Source organism: Micropterus salmoides, unplaced genomic scaffold, assembly GCF_014851395.1.
Source record: "Micropterus salmoides isolate LMB-PRFRI ecotype aquatic unplaced genomic scaffold, ASM1485139v1 Ms_hic_scaffold_1, whole genome shotgun sequence".
In the NCBI taxonomy this organism is placed as follows: Eukaryota; Metazoa; Chordata; class Actinopteri; order Centrarchiformes; family Centrarchidae; genus Micropterus; species Micropterus salmoides.
The window spans coordinates 12,761,403-12,775,584 of NW_024040040.1; the positions used below are offsets into that span (position 1 = coordinate 12,761,403).

Below are 14,182 nucleotides of genomic sequence, written 5' to 3' on the forward strand. Positions count from 1 at the left end.
GAAATAGAAGGAGTAATGTACCAACCTCCTCGCACTTATGCCAACACAAACCAGTGGCTCTTATTCATCTCTGACAGTGTCACCAGGGCGATACATGCCCTGATTAATGTCTTTTAAATTGGATAATCCTATACCTCACACACTTGGATGAGAACATGGCACACCTCCATATAGAGTCCCACTGAGCAGTAGCAAGCGATGCGGTAAGATCAAGCTCTCCTGCCAGCAGTGTAGGAGGCATTATACATTTTAGGAAACAGCAGTTGAATGATCATTTATTACTTACATGAGATGCCCACATTATTGTAATCCTGTACCAGTAGAGATTTTATTGTTTGTCGCTGGGAACATGGCCCCTCAGGAGTGCCCCTGAATTATCTTGAATCCATATTAAGCACTCTACTTGCATCTCAGTTGTTCATCAGTATTAATGAATATTTCTTGTTTCATCTTGAGGTGCACATTTGAAATCTGATCTAAGGTTTGACATCAAGCACATGTGGACCACCTGGGTCTATTTCCATTAATTAAATGAAGCGTAATGTCCATATGAAGGCACAGAGCCTTTTTGTTCAGCATACTGAATATCTTGATCGGATCTCTCGATGCATCATTCATAAATCTATGTACAAGGCCTGGATAGCCTAGTTAACACTACAAAGCCAAACAGAGCTCACCAGGAATGATTTAATATTCATATCACTCAATTACCCTCTAAACAACAATTCAGGGAAAAATGAAGGACATTGTGGATTGATCAGACCTTGTGCATTCACATTCCATTGAACATGGAAGGTTGGTTTTGAAGTTGTGACCCCACATCGTAGAAGCAAACGTCTTTCATCAAGTGCATTTAGCGTCTTTCAGTTTGAAGATACATTTCTTGCACCTCATAGCAGATCAGAATGGTTTGAAAATTTCTTGAATGAGAAAATTAGATTATCGACTAGATCTGCTCTATATTAATCGTAATGATTAGGTAATTATACTTTTTGTGTGTGACAAGTTTTCTTTTTAAAGCTTAAACAGACATTCTGTTGTTAGCAGAGACATGCCTACAGTCAAACTTCAATTAATGGCTGAGTCCCAAATAGCCACCTACCGTGTTTACTGGCGTGGTGTGGGAACACATTTTGACAGATAAACGCAGGTCTCCATTATATGCCTGGTCTGGTTTTTATGTAAGTTCTTTGGATGTATAAAACCTCTTAAACCCCGCCGATTGCTCCCCTTAAGCTGCTTCTATGCTGCTTAGATTGTTAATACAAATATTAATGTTTAAACTTATGATCAATATGTCAGTCGTCTATGGACACGCTACACATCGTTAGCTCAGTTAGATTCTCCACAATTCAGTCATTCAGTTCATTTAACGGAAACAACAAGCTAAACTCTAATTCATATAGATTTGCCAGTGTAACCGGCATGGTACAAGAGACAAAAAAAAGTGCCGACTCCCATTACCTTTGAAGCACTCGTTAAGTCTGAATGTGTCCGTTCCTTGATTATTAATATCCCAAGTCCATTGCTCTCTGTCTGCTAACTTATGCCACACTGCTCTCATCATGCACCGTGTTGTTGTTTTCGTTAAGTTAAAAAATAAAAGCGCATAAGCTGTCTGTCGCAGCTAGATCAAATGAATGTATTTGATATTATTTCATCATTTTTATAAAAGTAATATTCATACTGCTTGAAATAAATAAACTGTTTTATAGTTTCCTATTTCAGGGTAACAGCAACATGGGTAATGTGGCTGACCCTTTAGCATACTTTTCACCATAAAGTATTTTCTAAAGTTAGCAGGTCGCTCATGCTCCTTGAGCTCTGTACGCCGTCCCTTTACTCTAAAGCTTGAATGCTTCTGTAGGAAGCAAGGAACTGTAGAGAGAGCTTTAAACAGTCTCAGTCAAAGAACGTGCTTTCATCATTTCCCAGCTAGGCACAGCAGCTTTCTCTCAACTGCTCATAGACCTTTCATGCCATCATGCAGACACTGGGGTTGAGGTGGGTGGGATACAGTTAGTGTTTTGGGGGCCTAGCAGGGGTCTGCTAACGCTAAAGTTTGCTTTCTTTAGTGTGAACTGTGATGCAAAAGACTTATTTGCTCTCATTTCTATATTTGGTTTCATTAGTGCGAGTATTTCACTAAAAATGTGCAAACCAGAAAAACGTTTTTACGTGCAAAGACAAACTGTTGTTACCTCATTTCATCACTGTGATGAGCGATCAGCTGTTTTCAGTGTATCAAATTTTCAAAAATATTCAAAGTTTTGAAAGGTTCTGACTTCTCAACCTCAACTAATTTTCACATTATAATTGCACACAATGAGATGGAGCACACACACGCGCACAGCATTTATATGTATGTTATAAATTCCTTTGTTAATAAATTCTGTGTTACTTTCTTTCTGCTATTTCTTTGTGTTCTTGTATTTTCATTTTTTTATTTAGGAGCACATTTACTGCTTGGGGAAAGAAGTTAGCCTAAATCCCTGGTGTGCCTCGGCTTGTAAACAGAAGTCACAATGGAGTTTGGGTAACAGATTTGGTTTGTAGTAAAACCAAATTGTGTTAAAGTGTCTGTGACTTTGACTGAGCATGAAAGTCCATAGCCATGAAGACATTTGTCATTGGTTCATTTTGTTGTGCCAGACTTTCTGCGCATGACTGACTGCAGCTATCACCATCCATTTGTTTATATTCTTTGTCCTTATGAACCTCTCTGCAGTTCATTTTGAAAAGGACACATATCTACATTTCCGTCTAGTCAGTGTGGTTATTTGGTTCAGTATAAATCAGGGGCAAATTAACCTCAAGTTGCCCCTTTTTATTCAGTTTGTTCAGGCAGGTGACACAAGGCCATTCAGACAAGCTCAAGAGTAGAAACACATTAAGAGTAGATAGTAGCTCCTTGACAAGAATTACCGTTTTGAGTTGTCAGATGTAGGTCAGGAGGGCTATAAAAATATCTGCAACCAGACTTACCTCAGCCAGATCCTGCAACTATTTATTTTAGGAAAGCAGGTAGTCAGTTCAGTCACTTTTTCTTAGTTACATAAGACTGGAAAGTATGACGTTAGAGAGGAGATAGTCCGGATGGGATTTGTTGTAGACCACTGAATGTGTGTCCTTATCACTATTTTTAAGAGGTTGAAGGTGTTTGCTTACCCGGCCCGACCTAACAGAGGCAGACCAAACCAACATGTTCTTTCTGAGAGTCAGCAAGCTCCACAAAAGCCTGAATAAAACCAACAAAAAAGCCCTGTTCTATGTATATGAATGACTCACTCACCCAGACGAATGGCCCATGCAGTATGAAATAAATGGACTCCCACAGCTGACATGACACGGCAATATCTACTGTCAGAGAAATCAGTGTCCATCACGCACAAATTGTCTGGTCTCTCTTTGTTTGGCGCAGCAGGGCTTCATTGTGACTTTGCAACACCCGATGTGCTGCTTTCCCTCACACGTTGAAAGAGACATAACATAGAGACAGAATATGCTTACCACTTGGTGGCTCAACAATACTTCAAACTGATTTGTGACTACAGACTACACGTGAACTACACTGCTGTCACATCCAAGAACTCTTTGACTGATATGAATTGCTTACTCATATTTTCTTGGTGTTCTTGAAAAAAAAACACATTAATATGGGGCAGTATTATATTTACAAAATAAAAGCCATTTGATATGGCTAAAATAATTTCTTTAAGCATTTCAGAGCAGGAAAATTATGTTACAGCTCCCCATGAATGTCCAAAACGCATACCTCAGCAGGAGCACTGTGGACTTGTCAAGATGTAGCCCATTTTATATTCTCTGGGGAACTGAACTGAATTGCAGATGAGCTTTGAATTATGCATCAACTGCGTGATGACATCACCCCAAAAAACACACACACATAGAACATCTCTGCAAGAGAGGTTATGTCCTCTTGTTATATTCACCTGGAAACATTTTTTGCTACAAATCACACACCCCTGTTATCAGAAAATTCTTACAGTGTAGTTTGTGTTTGGAAGTTCAACCCATCCACTTTGAAAATGTTCCCTCTGCATCCTGTACCATCATTAAAGCATAGGAACAAATTAAAACATGCATTATTGGTTTCATAATAAGAGTCACACTTTGTTAATCTGTGTGGTACACAATGACTTTGTCTTGAGATATTTTCTGCTCAGTCCTGTTGGCACTTGAGTTTGGTAGGCAGTAATTGGAGAAGGGTTATAAGGCTTCCTCCAGTGACCTCATTACAGTTTGTCTCATAAAGTGATGTCGGATTATCAAGTCCAAATGAGGTTGAGAGATGCAGCTGAAGAAGCAGGGCAGGGGCATATGGCTGTGCCTTTGACAGTTTGCTGCAGTGGGTTTTTCCTCCTTTAACCAAAAAGAATATTATTGGAACCCTTAAACTCTTGAAAAATGAAATAGATTATAAATGTTTGGGAGTCGTTTGAATATATCTTGAAGAACACCCATGTCTTTTCCTACTGACCAATGCAAGTCTTAAATCTCACAGTAGCTATCCAGCGCTGCAGTTATCTGTCATATAGGGTCTGGAATGAGCGCTGCAGCAATGTGGTTGGAATGTAAAACATTTAAACAAGTACTCCTGGATCACTTTACCAAATATGCACAACTTCTAGTTTGTTTGCAGTAACCAGAAAGACTTTGTCATACTTCCTGCCACATCTTTTTCCTTCAAAAGCTTGAAACTCAGAGAGTGGTGGGTTGTTTGTGTTAATTATAAGCTTAACAGTGCTCTTATGGAAACGTAGCTATAACAGATAGCAAACATGCAAGAAACATTTAGATCGACTGTGAAGTGCCTTCACAAAGTCCCACAATGGAGCATAAATAGTAGTGTCCATAGCATGCACACTGCTTCCTGCTAAAAATCGCACAATGCTATTTTTTGACTTTGATAGATGTGAAAATTAGTCATGCAACACTACATGTGACAAGAAACAATCATAAGTGACTGAAATCTCCATTTACTGCTCCATTTACTTTAAAGTGAGATCCAGATTGAAAATTAGTGAACGAGTGAATGATTACGGACACATGCTGAGCTCGTGTCATGTTGTTCAGACCGTAATCATGAGCAGCTGAGTCAGAATAAATTGCTCACCTCAGCCTCCTAGTTTTAGTCTGAGATATCTGGAATTTCGGACGCCCATGATATGTGTCAAGAAACTACAGCCGAATTGGCTGCAAAGCCACCATCACTAGCAGTTACATCTAAATAATATCATATCATAATCAATAACATTAACAGTAATAGTAGCAACTAATTCAGAATCAGGTATACGCTGTTTTTATACTGTTTCACTTGTTAACTAACATCTAAGAATATGTTAACACATTAAACATAGCCGCTGCGATGGACTGGCGACCTGTCCAGGGTGAACCCCCCCTTTCACCCGATGTCAGATGGGATTGGCTCCAGCCCCCTGCGACCCTGTACGCAGGATAAGCGGTTGATGATGGATGGATGGATTAAACATAGCCGAATCAGGCAATTTACATCGTGACTACCACTCTAGCTGTAGCAGTAACCATTTTGGAAGAATGTGTGGACAGAAAAACAGAAGTTGTTCCCACTACACGAATGCAACTTTTTGTCAATTAACATGTAGCTTTTTAGCTATACCAAAGGTTTTATTTAAGTAAAAGTAGAAGAGATACTGTTTTTACCACAACTTTATGAGTTTCATTCCAAAATGCTTCTTCTCCACACTTAGAAGACAATCTTAACCTCAAATTAATGGTTCAAATGAGTCTTTCAAAGTATCACAATAATTTGATTAATTTTTTTTTTCAAAAACTGAATTTCATGAACTGAGTTTCACCTTCATGTACAGTAGCTAATCATTTTGTAAGAACACATGGCATGTTTCCCACACAGACGAGACATCACTTTTAATTGGAACGTATAAAGCTTCATACCCTTCTTGTCAAGTGGAAATGCATTCTTAACTTGTCAGCTTTGAGACGGTTCGAAAACGGCATTGTTTTAAGTTCAGTGATGATGTGTTTTTGAGTTTATAAATTGGGTTTTGGGTCATTCATAAAACCATTAACCCATAGAGGAGCATAAGTGAACAATCCAAAATGCACTAAAGGGAGTAACAGGATTTTACATTACAGCACATAGGAGATATGCAAATATGTCCATTTTGAATGTTACATCACACTAATGGATTTATTTTAACACCACAACACTGCTCTTCCAGGCTCACACCCACATCCTCTAATCAGCAGAAGAAAATGCAGCAAACAATCAACCCCTTACTAGACAGTTGTCCTCAAAGTTGCGCAGTACCCGGTTGATTGAGTTGAGGCCATTTGCAGACGACGACCTCAGATAGAAGGGGGAATCAATGCCTGTTTGTCCACTTCTTTGCTCATTAAGGAACCTTTATTCATGTCAGGGTCTGTATACGACAAAGAAAGCTCACAAGTGCACATTTTCAGTCCGAGGAGGGTGGTTTTTCTCCTCCTCAAAGCCCTCCCCTCATCAAAATTCGCCTCACAGAAAGGTTGTGCCAGAGGCCAAAGTCTTGACAGGGGTAGCCCAGTGAGAGGGAAATCAAACAAGTTCCTTTTTTAGGGCCTGGCTGGCCGACCGGCCAGGTTGCCCAATTGTCTATCCGGCCTTAATCTGTATCACACCTTTCCAATTCAGAAAGAAAGGAAGGCAGCCTTACTGTCCATTCATCATCTTTAGTGATTCAGGGTTTTGTCTCTTGCCTGTTGGATGTGAGTCCTTGGTTACTCATAAATGCTGGTAATACCTGAACTGCGCAGATTGAAATCCTTTCAGGCTTTTCAGTGGACTTTTCACATTCATCTTGGAGCGTAGTTAATATTGAACAGGAGAAAGATGGTGATAAACGTTGGCACAGTAATGTAATCTAAGCCCACTGGACGACCTCTATTATCAGTATAGACCTAATATTGTCAGTGTAATTGAAGTCCATGTTTTGTTTTTCTTTTTATTTCTTTTTATTATTTTTTTTCATCAAAATCTAATGAAAACATGATTGCCTTCATGAGCCTCTCAGAAGTAGATGAGGGAAAAAAAGGTCTAATTTTGCAGTGATGGACACATTTGGACCATTTCCTGTTGTAAATGATGGCCTGGTTTGTCCAAGGTCGCACATAGCTCCTGTACTTAAACAGGATTTGGTTGGCCTGTCTGGTTTTAGTACTGCCATATAAGTATGTATTTTGTTTCCAATGTATTTTTTCACTTTAGTTTCAGCAATTTCCTACAAGGAATGTTATTATGTTGAAAGAAATAAAAATGGGGTCAGCTGACAAATTGATGCTAATAATGATAAACATGTAATCATTTCTGTTTTATAATTATTACTAATTAATGTATTTATTATTTAGTGAGCCAGACATAAAAACTTTGATTCCTTGTGATCACACGATGACTGTAGCAAACTACCTGTCAATTTGTTGTGTTCTTTGTACTGTAATTCTGAGGTTGTGGGGAAATATGTAAATATGTGTTTATTATTATTGTCTTTCATGATCTCCAGAAAAAAAGTATGTTTTTTTCAATGTTCTATATGTGACTTTTTGTAATTTAGATTTTGTAAATGTTTTTTCTATTGCCACGTTTCGCTTGTTGTATACAGTAATTTTGCGTGCTTTGCCTCTTGACTTGTTAAGCCAGTTGAGAGTATTTTTTCCCCCAGACCTTTTCTGCTATTTCCATTGGGCGGCGGTGCCTCTATCCTCAGACCTGAGCTGCACTATATTGCCTGCTAGCTCATGCACTCTGTCTTTAGTGTAAGCCAGTACAAGTAATTCCCACATAGCGATATATATGTATTCTTTTTAAAACAAGGGCAGAAGGAAGATTTCCTCATGTGCGTTTGTTGGTACGGTTTCAGTCAGTGCGCCATGTAGAGGATGAAGACTACAGAGGAACGCAGGTCTTCACAGGAGCGTTCACACTGGTACCGGTGTCAAGTCAGACAGTGTAAGGAAACAAAGCCTCTGATGTGTCTTTCAAAATAAAAGCGGTCTAGGCGCATACGTCCTTATTGAGAACGGCCCTAAATACCAGAGGGTAAACAAGGAATCCGTTAAAACTGAACTTGTGAGATATGAATAGATTTGGCAAGATAGCAGTGGTCTGCAGCTGTTACCGTGTAGAATCGAGTTATGCCGCCTGTAAAAATTGTATGCTTTGATGACAAATGGCATGCTCTTATTTTCATGACCAAATCCCCTTATGTCCTGTGCTGTCTTGGTCAACTTCTGCACACTCGACGCATCTCGCGTTGACACAGCGGCACTGTGTGAGAGAGAGAGAGAGAGAGGGACGGCATCCACTGTGTCTTTTTCTGCACATCACTTTGGAAATTTGCGCTCGTGTAGTCCTGCTTAACGCGGTGCTCACCTGCCGGGGCTGAGCAGACTGATTTAATAGGATAATCAGACTAATTGCCTCCTCTGATATAACCCTTAATTGATTCTGTCGACCATTCCCCTATTCACTGTCATGTCATGATTTTCCTCAATTTCTTCTCTCCTGTTGTTTCAAAGTGACCGGCTGCAGGTGTTTTTGTGTTCTGATTTGCGCCAGTCAATGCTGGCAATATGTAATTTTGGGATAGACGCTGCGTTTTTTTTTTTGGAGAAGTGGACTATTTTACAGCCGGGATTCCTTGTTTTTCTTTTTTAAAAACGCTACTGCTTTACTCTGTACCAGAACAGATTCTGATACACCGCGATGGTGTGGGGCTATCGGAACTGACAGCAGAGTGTACGCTATCATTTGGAAACTGCTTGTGGGTAAGTTATATTTATTTTTCCACCCTAACGTTTCCAAAGTTGGTTTGATGCTCATGCTGCCTTCTGCAGATATGTTTAGACCAGTTTGTTGGCAACAACGGTTAATCTGGATGACGCTGACATTTCACATGCACAGATTTGCATCACTTATCGACGCGCTTTGACAAACGAATTCATGAGCTCATATGGCCCTTTTTCATTTGGAGCGAACGTGTATTCCCCTCAGTTACGCATGAATCCCAGTCGCTCTTTTTGCTTTAGTTGCGGAGCCTGCAAGTGTTCACGGCTGCAGTACGACAGCAAAGTGGGCTGCTTAAGTCTTCTGTATTCTTTCGTAAAACCTAATTATCCAAGCAGAGCGATTATGGTGGGTCGGTGGACACGAGTTGTTAATCTTTCGTCGTTAATTGTGTAACACCTTGCGCATTTGCTTGTCGCTCCGGTGCATCAGCTGTGTGTGTGTGTGTGTGTGTGTGTGTTTGTGTTTGTGTGTCTGCACGCCCGTGGAAGTGCGCGGCTCCGGTGGGTGTATGTAATGTCTGCACGTGTGCGTGCGCACACCCAAAGCGCCCGTGTGTGTCAGAAGAGGAAGACCAGAAGATGCCAGCTTAGTTATTTCAAAATATTTCTTCTGAGTGATTGCTTGGCCAGTCTCTCTCTGGCTCTTCTCTGTATTTGCTCTTCTTTCCTCTGCTCTCCCCTGCTTCCCTCCCATGCTAAGATGGTTGATGGCCTATGATTGTCCAGATGGATGTTGGAGCTCCACTCTGGCTCTGACCAGACTGGGATTTGCCAGTTAAACATATTATGGAATCAGGAAGTGATACTGATAGAGTCACACACCGATTGAAGTTAAAGCAGATGCCTTCCTTCTTTACCTTTACCAACTACAGATGAGTTACAGAAGGTGATGGCCTTGCAGGTGGCATCTCATCGTTCTATCAAGCAACGGCTGCTGTGGAGATGCTTCTTCTCTCATTTCTTTTTGTAAATCTATTACAAACCATGACCTCCTAAGGCCTACAGGCAGTGTAAATTATATTCAGCCAGGTCCTCCTTAATCGCATAGGGTTTTCTAATTTGGTCAACTTTTTCTCCCCATTTCAACTGCTCGAAAATCTACTTGCACCGTGCTCTGCTCTAAATCTTTCCACTCCAATTTCTTCTTGACACTTTATGCTTTAGGTGTTATCTTGTTGGTTTATGATGTTATTTTTTATACATCTTTATTCATCTCTGACATCTTGGGTTAAGCTTTGCCAAAGGAGCGACTAGCAGCACATGAATTAACAGGTAAGTGGCAGCGGCCACTTAGTGGAAGCCCTACAGCTACATATTGAGCTGAGTCGAGTGCTCTCCCACAGAAATTGATTTAGACAGAGATTATGTCATCCACCATTGGCACTTTTTTTATGCTGGTCAAGTTTACCCGGCGGCATTGAATTCCTCCTCCTGCTCCCTGATGAATTAAGTGTAGGTTTAAAGGGCATGTTAATGCACCAGTAAAGACGTTGTTTCATTGACAGGTTTATTACAATTTTGAATACTTCATCACAGCGCGTGTGAATGCTTCCCTTTCGACTCCGTATGGATGAATTCCCACACTTGAACATCAAAGCTGCACGGACAGTTCTGCAATAGTTGCAACTCAATGCAATGAGTTACTTGTTATTTGTAGTGTTTACATCATGATGTGTCATAAAATGTAACTGACAGAAAGGAAATGATCAACCCTGTGGTTTTGCCCATAATAACTGACAATTAATCTTATTTTCTTATTTGATGAGGTAAATGTCACTTGTCTTGCCCTAAAATATGCTAAAGCACACCATGACAAGCATTGGTGAATAGCACTTAACCCGTTGAGCTTACAGTGCTCTCTGGTAGACAGAAGGGTCTGAAGACATCACAAGCTTTTCCCCTTCCTGTCTTGATTGATACTTTTAATTTCCAAGGAGCTGTCACCAAAGCCTATTGGCCTTGGCTTTGCAATCACGGGACGGGCAGTCATAGGCTTTCAAATGAAAGAGTTCATTAATATGGTGGGAAATAAGGGTTGTCTTGCTGTGGAATATTGGCTCTATGTGAGGAGTGATTGGAGCAATTGATGAAGATTTGTGAGCAAGAAAGTTGGAGTGGAAGTTGAGAGGGTGCCACCTCAATCATGGCTATTAGATTACATTAATAAGACTCAAGGGGAAATGAACATACTGACAGGTGTTCCAGCTTTTGTGTTTATGCGTGTGTGACCATGTGCATGTGTGTAAATATCGTACTTAAGCTTGAGCACCTTCCATTCCCGCTCCGAACTGCTGTGCTGACTTATTGACTGTTGTGAAATCTGAGTATTAGAAGCTGTGGACTACATGCATAACAGACACTCTCTCCATTAAATCTTTTGAAAATCCAATTCCCGTGAAGATGAGATTCCTCTTTCCCCCTGCCTCGTTCCATTTTCCATCGCAATCATTGAGCATCGATCTGATTCAAAGCTATTTATTTTTGTTGCAGCCATCATGTCATGAATTGACAAGTATGGTAGATCAGGTAGATTACAATATGTCTGGGCATGTTGCTTCGCCCATACAAAGAAGAGTCATGGTTACCAAAGGTGAATACCTAAATTTCAATCTTTCTAAGGACTTTTAGGCTTTAGTCAAAAAGTGTTTTCTGGTACAACTTTCATTGCATTGTTTTATCTTAGCCAAGATGACAGATTACAGTAAGGAGAACTTTCTTTAAAGCTGTGGTTGTGGCCTTTTTTGCTTGCTTTGAAAAGGAGCAGTGTCTACTTGTGGCCCCATCATAATTTGCTGGTTCCTGCAACAAAATAGCAGTTTTTCCCTTCTCAGACTTATTACCTTTGAAAATTATTTTTGACGCCTGAATTGGGTAATTGTACGTAGTATTTCACAAGAAAATTCTTTCCTATCACGCTTGTTATCTGCGGACCCCTCAGATTTATCTTGTGACCCCTTGGGGCTACTGACCCCAAGGTTGGAAATAATTTTTAGAGAATAAAACAAGTTTGGAGAAATATTTTAAACAATTACAATCACTATAGCAGTTAATTTCTGCGACTCTATCAAGGTATCAGGTATAGACATTTCATTTCTGTGATTCAGTGCTAGAATGATTAATCGATTAATGGATTAGTCATTTGACAGAAATAAAATCAACAATTCTGATAATATAGCTGTCCAGCAAAACCATTCACTGGTTCCAGCTTCCAGAGTTGCAGGGTTTATGGGTTCTCAGAAGTAGTGATGAGAAGATTTTTGTTGTTGTTTCTTTTCATAGCCTAATAGCAGTGAATTGATTAACTGAAACGTTGACCACCAGATAATAAAAATAATAACTCATTGTGGCCTTAGCATAATTTATTTTGTTTTTTGGATCATGTCCACTGTGAACACTGCCGTGCTAAATTCATTCGGATCATCTTAATATAATAATAATATAAGAATATAACAATATCATAATATAGAATATCTTAAAAAGTATAGCTCAAATCAATGAATCTGATTGGTTATTAGCCATCACAGCTGTAGATACTGGTTATGACACAATTGGATATCACTCCGCTTATAAAAAAAAAGTCTAATCACCCATCCCTAAATTATACCATCGATATATATTCTGATCTGCTTTTTTGTAAGAATTGGATCTGACAATATGTGTAAATACCTGCCTGGAGGACTCCAGGGAAGTTTTGCACATTCTAATTCACAACAGTCTAAAACAGATGTAATTATTTATGGTTCACTGATCCAAAGTCCCGCCTCTATTAGTTACTGTTGCTAGGTTGGACAACCGTGACAAAAAGAAACATGGCAATGTCGTTTCTGATTAGCCGGGTGCCATAGTGTGTATTAGGTTTCTGGACTATAGGTAATATAGGTTCAAGAAGCCAACAGCAAAGAATGCAGTATGCGATGGAAGGATAGACCTGTGGGACTACGGATGGAAATTAGCTTGTAGCTACAATCCGACATGTTTACATGCATGCATTCCATGTTTGTTCATTAACATGTACTGTCCCAATCAAATAAATAAATAAAATAAATATTCACAATGTTAACTTTTGTGAACAAGACAAAACGACTTTAGACTCAATGGTCTCAACGGAAAAGAGAAAACGCCACAAATTCTTTGCGTAGAGAATGAGAAGACTATCGGGCAATGTTGCTCCTGCACTGCTGTGTATGTGTCCCCTTTTCACCTCCTGGGGATCACTAAAGTACTTTATCTATGTACTTTGTGGATATACAAATAAATAAACCTTGTGGCAGCACATAACCGTACAGAGATAATTTTAAAAAAGCAGCGTTAGATGATTTTTCTGGCTCATGATAATTCATTTCATGGGATGGCTGTGGCCTACAGGTAGAGCAGGTTGCCCACTAACCGGAAGATCGGAGTTTCACTCCCCGCTTCGGCCATCTCGGATGTCGAAGTGTCCTTGGGCATGATGCTAAACCCCAAAATACTCCAGAAGGCTGTGCCTTCAGTGTGTATGTGTGTATGTGAATGATTACTTTCTTTCTGATGCCTTGGTATAGCCTCTGCCATGTGTGAATGTGGTGTTAAGCACGTAGAGTGGTCGGAAGACTAGAAAGGCGCTATGTAAGTACAGTCCATTTACATGTCACATGTATAGAATAGATCAACAAATGGACAATCAGGGTGACAAAATTCTAAATAGATTGTAAACATTTATAAAGAATCGATCTGGGAGGACATGGAGCAACTTCCATGTGTCGGCAAAAAGACCTGTGCCACGCAATCTCCTCTCCGCCATGGAGACCTGGAAGAGTACATACGGAGTTCAACAGAAGAAGTTTGCTTTGTCCTCTAATCTGTTTCCTGCAGAAATTGGAATCTCAACCCCTTGTATCCTTTTCAGAACATAGTAACCTCGATTACTTCCGGATGGAAAACTGGGCTCTATGGAAAAAAAATGGCCTTCAAAATTGGCCCCCCATTCACTTTGTGGCCCCTGAGCTCTCTGCACACCCTTCCTAGCTATTATTCAGTTGAGAGGTATCAAAAGGAATGGTCTTCTTTGCAAATCATTTTCATGGGCCACTTATTTTTAGACCTTGATCTGAATGCCTTGATGTATGTATGTGAACAGAGCTGAGTGTCTGCCACTGCTTTATTTACGTTCTGCATGTAATGGTATTCTTAGCCTAACAGAGCATCCCTCAATACCACAATAAAAGGATGGTAATGGCATAATTTCCAACTGTCTCTTTACATTGTTTTTGAAAAAAAACATATGCTAGCTATTCTGTGTGTGTGTGTGTGTGTGTGTGTGTCTGTGTCTGTGTCTGTGTGTGTGTCAAATGTAATTTAA

The 14,182-nt window shown here is 39.9% G+C and overlaps 1 protein-coding gene across 4 annotated transcripts in view; it reads left to right on the forward strand.

Annotated features, from left to right (window-relative positions):
* Positions 1-8,368: 8,368 nt before the first annotated feature.
* Positions 8,369-14,182, forward strand: part of LOC119902272 (interleukin-1 receptor accessory protein-like 1) — a 246,266-nt gene continuing 240,452 nt past the window's right edge. For 2 of the 4 annotated variants that reach the window (XM_038718369.1, XM_038718386.1), the window contains exon 1: positions 8,369-8,823. The gene's annotated coding sequence lies outside the window, so the exon portion shown is untranslated. The remainder of the gene's footprint in view (positions 8,824-14,182) is intronic. The other 2 variants (XM_038718377.1, XM_038718360.1) reach the window with 2 other exon arrangements.